This window comes from Panthera onca, chromosome B4 (genome assembly GCF_046562875.1).
Source record: "Panthera onca isolate mPanOnc1 chromosome B4, mPanOnc1 haplotype 2, whole genome shotgun sequence".
Taxonomy (NCBI): domain Eukaryota; kingdom Metazoa; phylum Chordata; class Mammalia; order Carnivora; family Felidae; genus Panthera; species Panthera onca.
The window spans coordinates 21304081-21313357 of record NC_138345.1 but is presented as its reverse complement, the minus strand read 5'-3'; positions in this window follow the sequence as shown (position 1 = coordinate 21313357).

The window sequence follows — 9277 nt, the reverse complement described above, 5'->3', positions numbered from 1 at the left end:
CACCCTGCTCCTCCCCCTCCCAAGTCCCTCCTCCTAACCCTTTCCCGCCCCTGCCCCTACCGCCCTCCCCTCCTCGGGGCCCTCCCTGGCCCCCTCTCCTTTGCACCGCTCTCCCTTCCTGCTTGCTCCAACGCTTCGCTGGGCTCCTACCCCCTCCCTGCGCCTCCCCTGGCCCTGCCCTCCACCACCTTCCCCCACTCCACTTCCCAACCGCCCCCCCCCCCCCCGCAATGATCTGTTTTACTTTGCATTTTCTAGAATTGAATATATTGTGGAACTATAGGTTATTCTGCATTTTCTTGCGTTGCGTATAAATGGAATCCTTGTTCGTGCTGAGTAGTATTCCAATTGTGGATATTACACAATGGGCTTGTCACCTATTGATAGATACGTATATTGTTTCCAGTCTTCCCCTATTAGAAATAGAGCTGCTAGGAACATTCCTGTACAAATCTTTGTATGCATATGTGCTTTCTTTTCTCTCGGGTAAATAATACTATCAAAGACGTCACAGCACTGCAATGTTAAAGTGACCAACCTTGTTTTGGATAATTCCAGTGATGTAATTTTTCCGGTGTTTTGTTTGCCATGTTGTCAGATTGTACACATACAGTTTGTATTCAAATGAGATTACTTTAAGTATGCTGTGTGCTTGGGATCCAAGTGGCCGAGATCACTCACTTAGGCCATGCCTAAGTTTAGAGCTAGAAAGTACTTGCAAGATCATCTGGCCACTTACTTTAACGTTGGTTGTTCACGGGGAAAATGGGGCCAGTGTGGCTAGTGGTTTATCAACACCACACAACCAACCAGTATGTAGGAATCAGGATTAGAAGTGTGGCTTCCCAAAGCCAGGTGTCACCAAGTGGGAGACAAGAAGAGAAGTCAGAAGGATGTTCCTGAGATTTTCTTGATAGATAGATAGATATAGATGAGATAGAGATAGCGATATAAAGATATAGTGATATAGATAGATACGCACACACACCTCCCAATGCCAATTCTTAGACTTTCTCCCAATTCTTAGACTTTCCACATGAAAGGTACTATACAAAATATCATCTGGTAGGTACATTTAGCACCAAGCACCTCCCTTCCTCCAATCTGTACCTGCAGAGGTTGGATGTACTGTTTAGTGTATGCTTTACTCACAATGCAGCAGCTTTCTGTATTCTCTGAGATTTCTCCTGCCATCCCCCCTTCCTCTCTTTTGAATTTTGATAAATGAGTTTCCAATAACCCTGTGCATCTTTTTGAGCTTTTGCTGCACAATTTCAACTCAGAAATGGTGGCAAAGCTAACAAACCATACCACTGCATTTGAAGCCTTTTTTCTTTTTTCTTTTTAATCTTCGCTAGCCCAGCACTGTAAGTTTCAGCCTTGTTCATTCATTCTCCTTCAACACCGCATGCTGCGTAACTCACTGGTGGGAACCTCCTAGGTAGATCTTCCAAAATGACAATAAATAAATAAGAGAATGAATCCAGGATGTATAGGCAAAGGTACAGATGTAGATCTCTATACACACATATATATGCTGGATCAGAAAATATGGATTGCATTTAAAAATTTTTTATTTATGTAATTTTATTAACAATTTGGTTTAGAGCTTTTGCATTCGTGTTCATGAGGGATAGCAGTCTGTAGTGTTCTTTTCTTGTAATGTCTGACTGGTTTTGTATTTGACTCAGTCAGGGAGATTAAGTCGCTTGTCCATGGTCATTCTGCTGGTTAGTTGAAGAGTTTGTAAAGTCCCCCTCAAGTTTAGATTTTAGAAACTATCAAGAAATAGCAGAAGGGTAACCCGCTCATCTTTACCATCCCATCCCAATAAAGAAGTTTATTCCCAAGAAATAAATTTAACATTGTGACATTGTAAACTGGCCTAAGACCCAATTCTGGGTATCTTACATTCCTAAGATGCATGACCTTGGTCGAATATCCAGTTTCCTTATCCCTAAACTGGGGATATTGCAAGGATTAGAGACAATGCATAGTGAAACACTTAGAAATCCTCTGGGATATAGTTGGTTTTAATAAATGTTAATTACTGTTATGAAGATGTAATGAGGAAAACACTGATTGGTAAGCAGAGTTGCTAACCAATCCACCCCTGCACTTCTGTGCACCCCCCACTCTCACTTTGGAAAGACATTCCAAAACATGGAGGGCCTCCCTCCCTCGCTACTGCCATTCTCCCATACACCTGCTATGAGGACTCTTTGCTCAGGCCCTTTCTTGTGTTGAAATGCCCCCTCTGCCCTCGACCATTTGTCTAAGTCCAACTTAACCATGACGACCACGCACCAATTTCTCATTAGCCAAATGGAAACCCTGGTCTGAAGAAAATCCTAGGTAATGTTTTACCTCATATACTGAGCGGTAGAGACTACAAGCTGCCTGTCTGATATCCGTTCTCCTCTCTTTATTTACAGAAAGATCTTTGATTTTACTGAGGGTAGCAAAGTGCCTAGCTAAAATGTTTCACCCAACAGCTCCCTTGTTGCTAGTGGCTGTCATTTGATGCAGTTGTGCGCAATGACAAAAAGCAGACATCATAGGAAGACTTCCAGGAAAACCAGTTACAGAAGAGCTAACTTGGCTGGCATTGGCTTTCCGCTTTTCCTTTTCTTTCTGTCCTGGAAATTAGTGATGATGGCTAGCGCACTGGCAATCTCCTGACATAAATGTTCATGAGTCCCACCCCCTGATATCAGAGTAAAAGTCAGTAAGTTGGCCTGGGTCTCTGATGACACTGTGTAACCAACGTAATGGATTGCCTCTCTTCAGATTTCTCATTACATGAGAGACAAGTCCATCTTTTCTTTAAACCACTGCTATTTGGATTTTCTGTTGTGTAGAACTGATACACTCCGTTATCTGGTGTTCTGCGTTTGATTGTGAGCATCTCTTGGAAAGGCAAGGTTCTGTAACTTTGTGTATCTAACATACGTCCCTGTAGACTGTAGTAAATAAGAAACTATTGTTCACAATAAAACCCTTAAAAAGATAGAGTGACCCAGAAAATGGGAGATCAGCTCAATCGCCAGTTTGCTTTCCCCATGAAGAAAAAAGCAAATCAAACAAACAAGCAAACAAACAAACAAAACAAACACAACCAAACTATTTAGGTATGATGAAATGGAATAAGCCGTGTGCATTTTCTCCCCATTGAACAAAACATATGCCTCAAGTTCAGTATCGATGCCCATTTTTTCCCTATGGCAATCTAGAAAAGTCCTAGAAATGAACCAACTGGGATGTTTCTAACTAACATCCGTAGACATTTTAAAGTATTAAAGGGAGCGAGTGAATAAATGGTGTGATAGAAAAGCAGAATGAGATAGACCCTGGGTCTTGTCTTCAGCTTCTCCCTAACCAGATACAGGTTTGGGGGCCTTGGTTTGATGATCTGTAAAACGGCACAAGTGCAGGGCAGGGGCCTAGAACTTGAAATTGAATCATATCTGAACTCTCGTAAGTCTGTAACCATATGATTTTTGGTGAAAAATGGAACGTTATAAGCTCCTGCTGACCAGAAAGCTGAAGATTAAAATAACATTCAAGTTAATTTATAGATTTAAGCAATATCATTTATAATTCCATCGGGTTACTTTGTTGAAATTGACAAAACAACTAAAATAAGTGTGGGGAAAAATGCTTTTGTAATAATATATGGCTATACCATATATTACAGTGCCTTTTTAGGAAATGGTATTTATCAAAATGGGCTAATCCAAACTTAGGCCTGGGAGATACATAGAGACTCTTCAGATCAATATATATTTAAGCCATTATAAACAATGGGATATAAAATTGTTCAAGCTGTGTTTTGGGGCAAAGTGACCATCAATACAGGAAAATAACCTTAGAGTCTAAGGTTTAGAATGATAATTTATTCCAACCAAAAGAAATAATTTTTGAGTTAAATTTAGTGTCATATACATGCGTATATACATATATATCTATGAAACAAAGCAAGACTATACATATCCATTTGGGAAAAAAAGGCTTTGAGGCAATAGAAGCAGTCAAAGGAATTTCCAATGAACCAATGCAAATATCAACAGGTTCAGGTACAGGAAAATTAAAATGCATACCTATTGGAGGTGACTGACTCAGTCGGTTAAGCATCTGACTTTTGATTTTGGCTCAGCTAATGATCTCACGCCTCATGAGTTCAAGCCCTGCATTGTTGTTTTCCTTTTTATTTTTCCGATTTGGGACTGTGATGGTTCCTTTTATGTGTCAGTTTGGGCTACGAGACACCCACATAACTAGTTAGACATTATTTCTGTGTGTGTCGTCTAGAAAGGGCGATTCTAGACAAGATTAATGTTTGAATCGGTGGGCTGAGTAAAGGCAGTGACTCTCTCCAGCGTGGGCCAGCATCCAGTCACTAGAGGCAGAGGAAGGTTGACTTGTTCTCGGCCTGACTCCTTGAGCTGGGTCAAACCCTCAGCACATCTGCTTCTGAACACTCTCCATCTCTCAGGACTTGAACTACAGGCTTCCCGGTTCTCCAACCTGTAGATTTTTCAGTCTCCATAATTACGTGTGCCAATCCCTTCAAATGAGTTTTTCTATATTATATACATCTCCCATTGGTTCTGTGTCTCTGGAGAGCCCTCACTAATACAGGAATTAATCATTTATTGTTTTGTATTTTGTGGTCAATATGTATGCATTTTAAAGTTTTTTTTTAATCTTTTACATTTATTTTGAGAGAGAGTGAGCATGTGCGAGTAGGGAAGGGGCAGAGAAAGAAACAGAGAGAATCCCAACCAGGCTCCATGATATTAGCACGGAGCCCAATGCAGGGCTTGAACTCATGAGGCGTGAGATCATTAGCTGAGCCAAAATCAAAAGTCAGATGCTTAACCGACTGAGTCAGTCACCTCCAGTAGGTATGCATTTTAATTTTCCTGTACCTGAACCTGTTGATATTTGCATTGGTTCATTGGAAATTCCTTTGACTGCTTCTATTGCCTCAAAGCCTTTTTTTCCCAAATGGATATGTATAGTCTTGCTTTGTTTCATAGATATATATGTATATACGCATGTATATGACACTAAATTTAACTCAAAAATTATTTCTTTTGGTTGGAATAAATTATCATTCTAAACCTTAGACTCTAAGGTTATTTTCCTGTATTGATGGTCACTTTGCCCCAAAACACAGCTTGAACAATTTTATATCCCATTGTTTATAATGGCTTAAATATATATTGATTTGAAAGGGGAGCATTGTAATAACCTATAAACATTTACTATTATAATATAAGGGAAATTAATATTATCTATATGGGCAAACTCAGATCTGACTGGACAGATGGTAAAAGCATAGAGCAGATGGTTTGCACAAGGGAAAATACAAATAGTGAACTGACGCTGGGAAGGCTGTTTAGCTTCCCTAATAATTAAAGAATTGCAAATTACAATAACCTAATATACAATTTTATACATATTAAATTATTAATGGCAGGTTTTTTAAACCAAAGTTAATTGTCCTTTGGGGACTCAGGTATACTCATACACTGAGTATTAGTACGTGGCATCATTTTTCCGGAAAGAAATCTGACAACATGAAGATCACCGAACTTCGGCACATCTGCTTTGGAGAGCAAATCCTATGGAGAGAGTTCAAGAAGGGGGGAAGTACCCAATTTTTGCAAAGGTGTTTATAGCTATGCTTTTCACAATAGTAGAAGAGGCTAAAATCATCCACAGCCAGGAAATGGCTGCAGAAATCTTGACACATACAGTGAAACATTATATAGCCATTAAAACATCAAATATGAAGATTATCTGGGTTTATGGCATGATCTCTGTGAAATAATGTCGAGGGGAAAGGTAGAAAACAAAAAAGGTGATACCCAAGAATAATAACACGTAAATGCGTGCGCTGTGAAACCGTGTTCTGAAGCATAAAATTTTGGAGAAGATACTGTTTTTGGTGAAAAGATACAGTTTTTGGACTTTCAAAGGATTTTCTTCTTAATTTTGCAAATGCTCATATTCCTTTTGGATAAATTAGAAAATAGAGGTGTGCAAAAAAATTCTTAAGCACTGTCTCAGAAATCTTACTGGTAATACGTGGTATATATTCTTTTAATCTTTTTCATATATACTTTGGTTAATATGTTTTAAATACTTCCCTTTCTCCTCGACCTGTACTCTGATTTTTCATTAAAGAACAAACTCCTCCCCAACCTGGGTAACTGTACCGCCCACCCCATTCTCAGTTACATCATTTGGATAGGATGGGTTTAGAGCAAGGTTTCTCAACCTCAGAACTTCAGACATTTGGGGACAAATAATCCATTGATGTGTGTTGGAGGGAGGGTGGGAAACCCTTATGCAATGAATGCATTGCACAGTTTTTAGTAACATTCCTGGCCTCTTACCCACTAGAGGCCGGTAGCATCCTCCTCCAGTTGTGACACTGACAAATGTCCCCTGGGGGCAGCTTCACCCTCGGTTGGGCACCATTCTCGGGGTTACGAATAACTGCATCCTAAAACCCTTTAAACTATTGTTTAGGGTCTTTTTCAACCTCACATAAGAAGTGTCATATTGTTGGTACGCTTTGGCAACTTGATGTTATCATTCAGTATTTTATTTTTTAAAGATGTATTGAGATGGACAGACGAATATAGATTTAGTTCATTCCTTCAACTGCTGTATAGAATATATTGTACCGATAAACCAGAGGATATTCGTTATTCTACTTAGAGAACATAGGATGTTTTCATTCTTCAGCTATTACAAACCATGCTACCATGCTACGAGTGCATAACTTTGTACAAACCCTGTTCGCGTGGGATTTCTCTAGTCTAGACATCTAGAAGTGAAATTGCTAAACGGAAGAACAATGCACCTTCAGCTTTTTCAGGCCTTCCGTATCGCTCTTCAGAGCGGTGGTACCAACGTGTACCAGCCCCTGTTTCCCCACATCTTCGTCAACATTTAGTATTACGAGATTTACTAATTTTTCCCAATGTAATGGGTACAAAATGGGGTTTCATTAATTTTTAGTCTTCATTTCCTGGGTTGTTAATGGGGTTGAGAATCTTTTCAGACCTTTACTACCCACTGAGTTTCTTCTGTCTGTGAATTGGGTGCGTTCTGGTCTCTTTTTCTTTTCGATTGTTTTTCTATTAAAGCTCGTTAGAATGCTTTGTAATTAGGCATACCGATTTGTTTTGTGATTGTACGGGTTTCAATCGTTTTCTCCCCTAATGTGAATTGGATGTTTACTTTGCTCATATCTTTTGTACGGAAGTTTTCACTTTTAAGTAGTCAAATGATCTACCTATACCTTTAGAGTTTGTTTATATCCTCTTATGTGTTTATCCCCTTATGTTCATGGGTTGGGTGGGTCTAATATTCCACAAACAGTATACACGGTTGCAGTCATACTGTATGTACCCTGTTCCACTTGCTTTTCTTATATTTTGTTTTCAAATTTTACCTGTATGGCTTTTAAAAACCTATCTTATTTATTTGAATGGATCTTTTGTAATAATGACATTCTCTTATGTTATCTTCTGAAGCTTAAAGTTTTATTTTTACCATTGGAGTTTTTGGCCCTCTTGAAATTAACTTTTGCGTATGAAGTAAGGGTCTAATTTTGTCTTTTTCTACACGGAAAGTCAATTGTCAGAACTACTTATAAGTGTTCATTTTTTTTTAAGTGTATTTATTGGTCTTGAGAGAGAGAGAGAGAGAGCACGAGCAGGGGAGGGGCAGAGAGAGAGAATCCCAAGCAGGTTCTACGCTGTCAGTGTGGAGCCCAGTGCGGGCTCCTACTTAACGACGTGTGAGATCATGACCCACGATGAAACCAAGAGTCAACCGCTTAACCGACTGAGCCACCCAGGTGCCCCTAAATGTTCATTTATTAAACCATTTATTAAAGAGTCTCTTCTGTTCCACTGGCCTCTATGTTTATCTCTATACCAATATCACACTGTTTCAACACTGTCATTTTATTTTGTTCAATGCTATAATTTTATATTAAGCTTGAATTTAGCAAATATAAATCTCCTTTCTTCAAAAATGTATTGGCTATTCTTGGCTTTTCGTTCATCTAAGTAAAATACAGAATCGCCTTCCATGTATTTAACTGCATGAAAATAACTCTGTTGGAATGTTGGTTGGAAATCCATTGAATTTATAAACTAAGGGGTAGACAACTTCTATTTTTGATAATGTTGATAAAAGTAACGTAGCTCTTCATTTATTTAGGTTTTCTTTTGTATTTTTCCATAGTCTTCTGTTACTATCAGTAGAAGTGTTGCCATACTTTGTTTGCTACAAGAAACTTGGTAGCTTTGGTGGCTATTGTATGTTTAATTACATATTCTCATTATTTACTGTTTGTATATTTGAATGTAATTTTGGCATATCAATATTTTACCCAGTAGTCTTTCCAAACGTTCTTCTTATATTCAATAGTTTGTCTTAAAGTTTCTCGAATTGTCTATGAAAACAATCTTATATCATCTTTCTTTCTTTCTAGTCTTTATATCTTTAGTTTCTTATTGTGCTGGTTTAGACCCTCATAAATGTTGGACAGATATATTGACAGCAGGCGCCCTTTTTTGTTCTGGCTCTAGAAGAAATGCTTCTGACATTTCTTCAGTGTACATGACGTTTGTTGTGACTTTTTGGTAATCTTTACTAGGATGGAAATGCTCCTTTCTATCCCTAGGATACTAAGAGTTTTTATCCAGAATGAGTGTTGACTTTTATTTGTTGGCTTTCCTGTATCTAGTGAGATGATCATGCGGCCTTTCTTTTTTACTATGTTCATAGTACCGTATATTACAGTTAATATTACAGTAATAGTTTTTCTACCAGGAGCAAACCATCGTTGAAATCTTGAGATCAGCTCAGCTTGGTCGTGACGTATTTTTTACACATTGTTAGATTGCCAATATTTTATTTAGGATTTTCACATTTATATTCAAAATTGAGTTTACTTTGTTGTCCTCCTTTCTCGTGGCGTCGTTGGCCGGTTTTAACATCAAATTTATGATAGCCTCACCAAATAAGTCTAGAAGCTTTTATGTATATTGCTCAAAATCAATCGATGTAGCTATGTATCATAATTTTAATGGCTTCCCTGTTATTTGGATGTATCATAATTTATTTATAGATTGAAGAAGACACCATGTGTAGTTTGTCAGTAATTTTAATTGTGAGGATGGTAAATAATTAATAAAACCAATTTTAAAATAATCTGTTATTTTCCTTTATAAGATTTTTTACA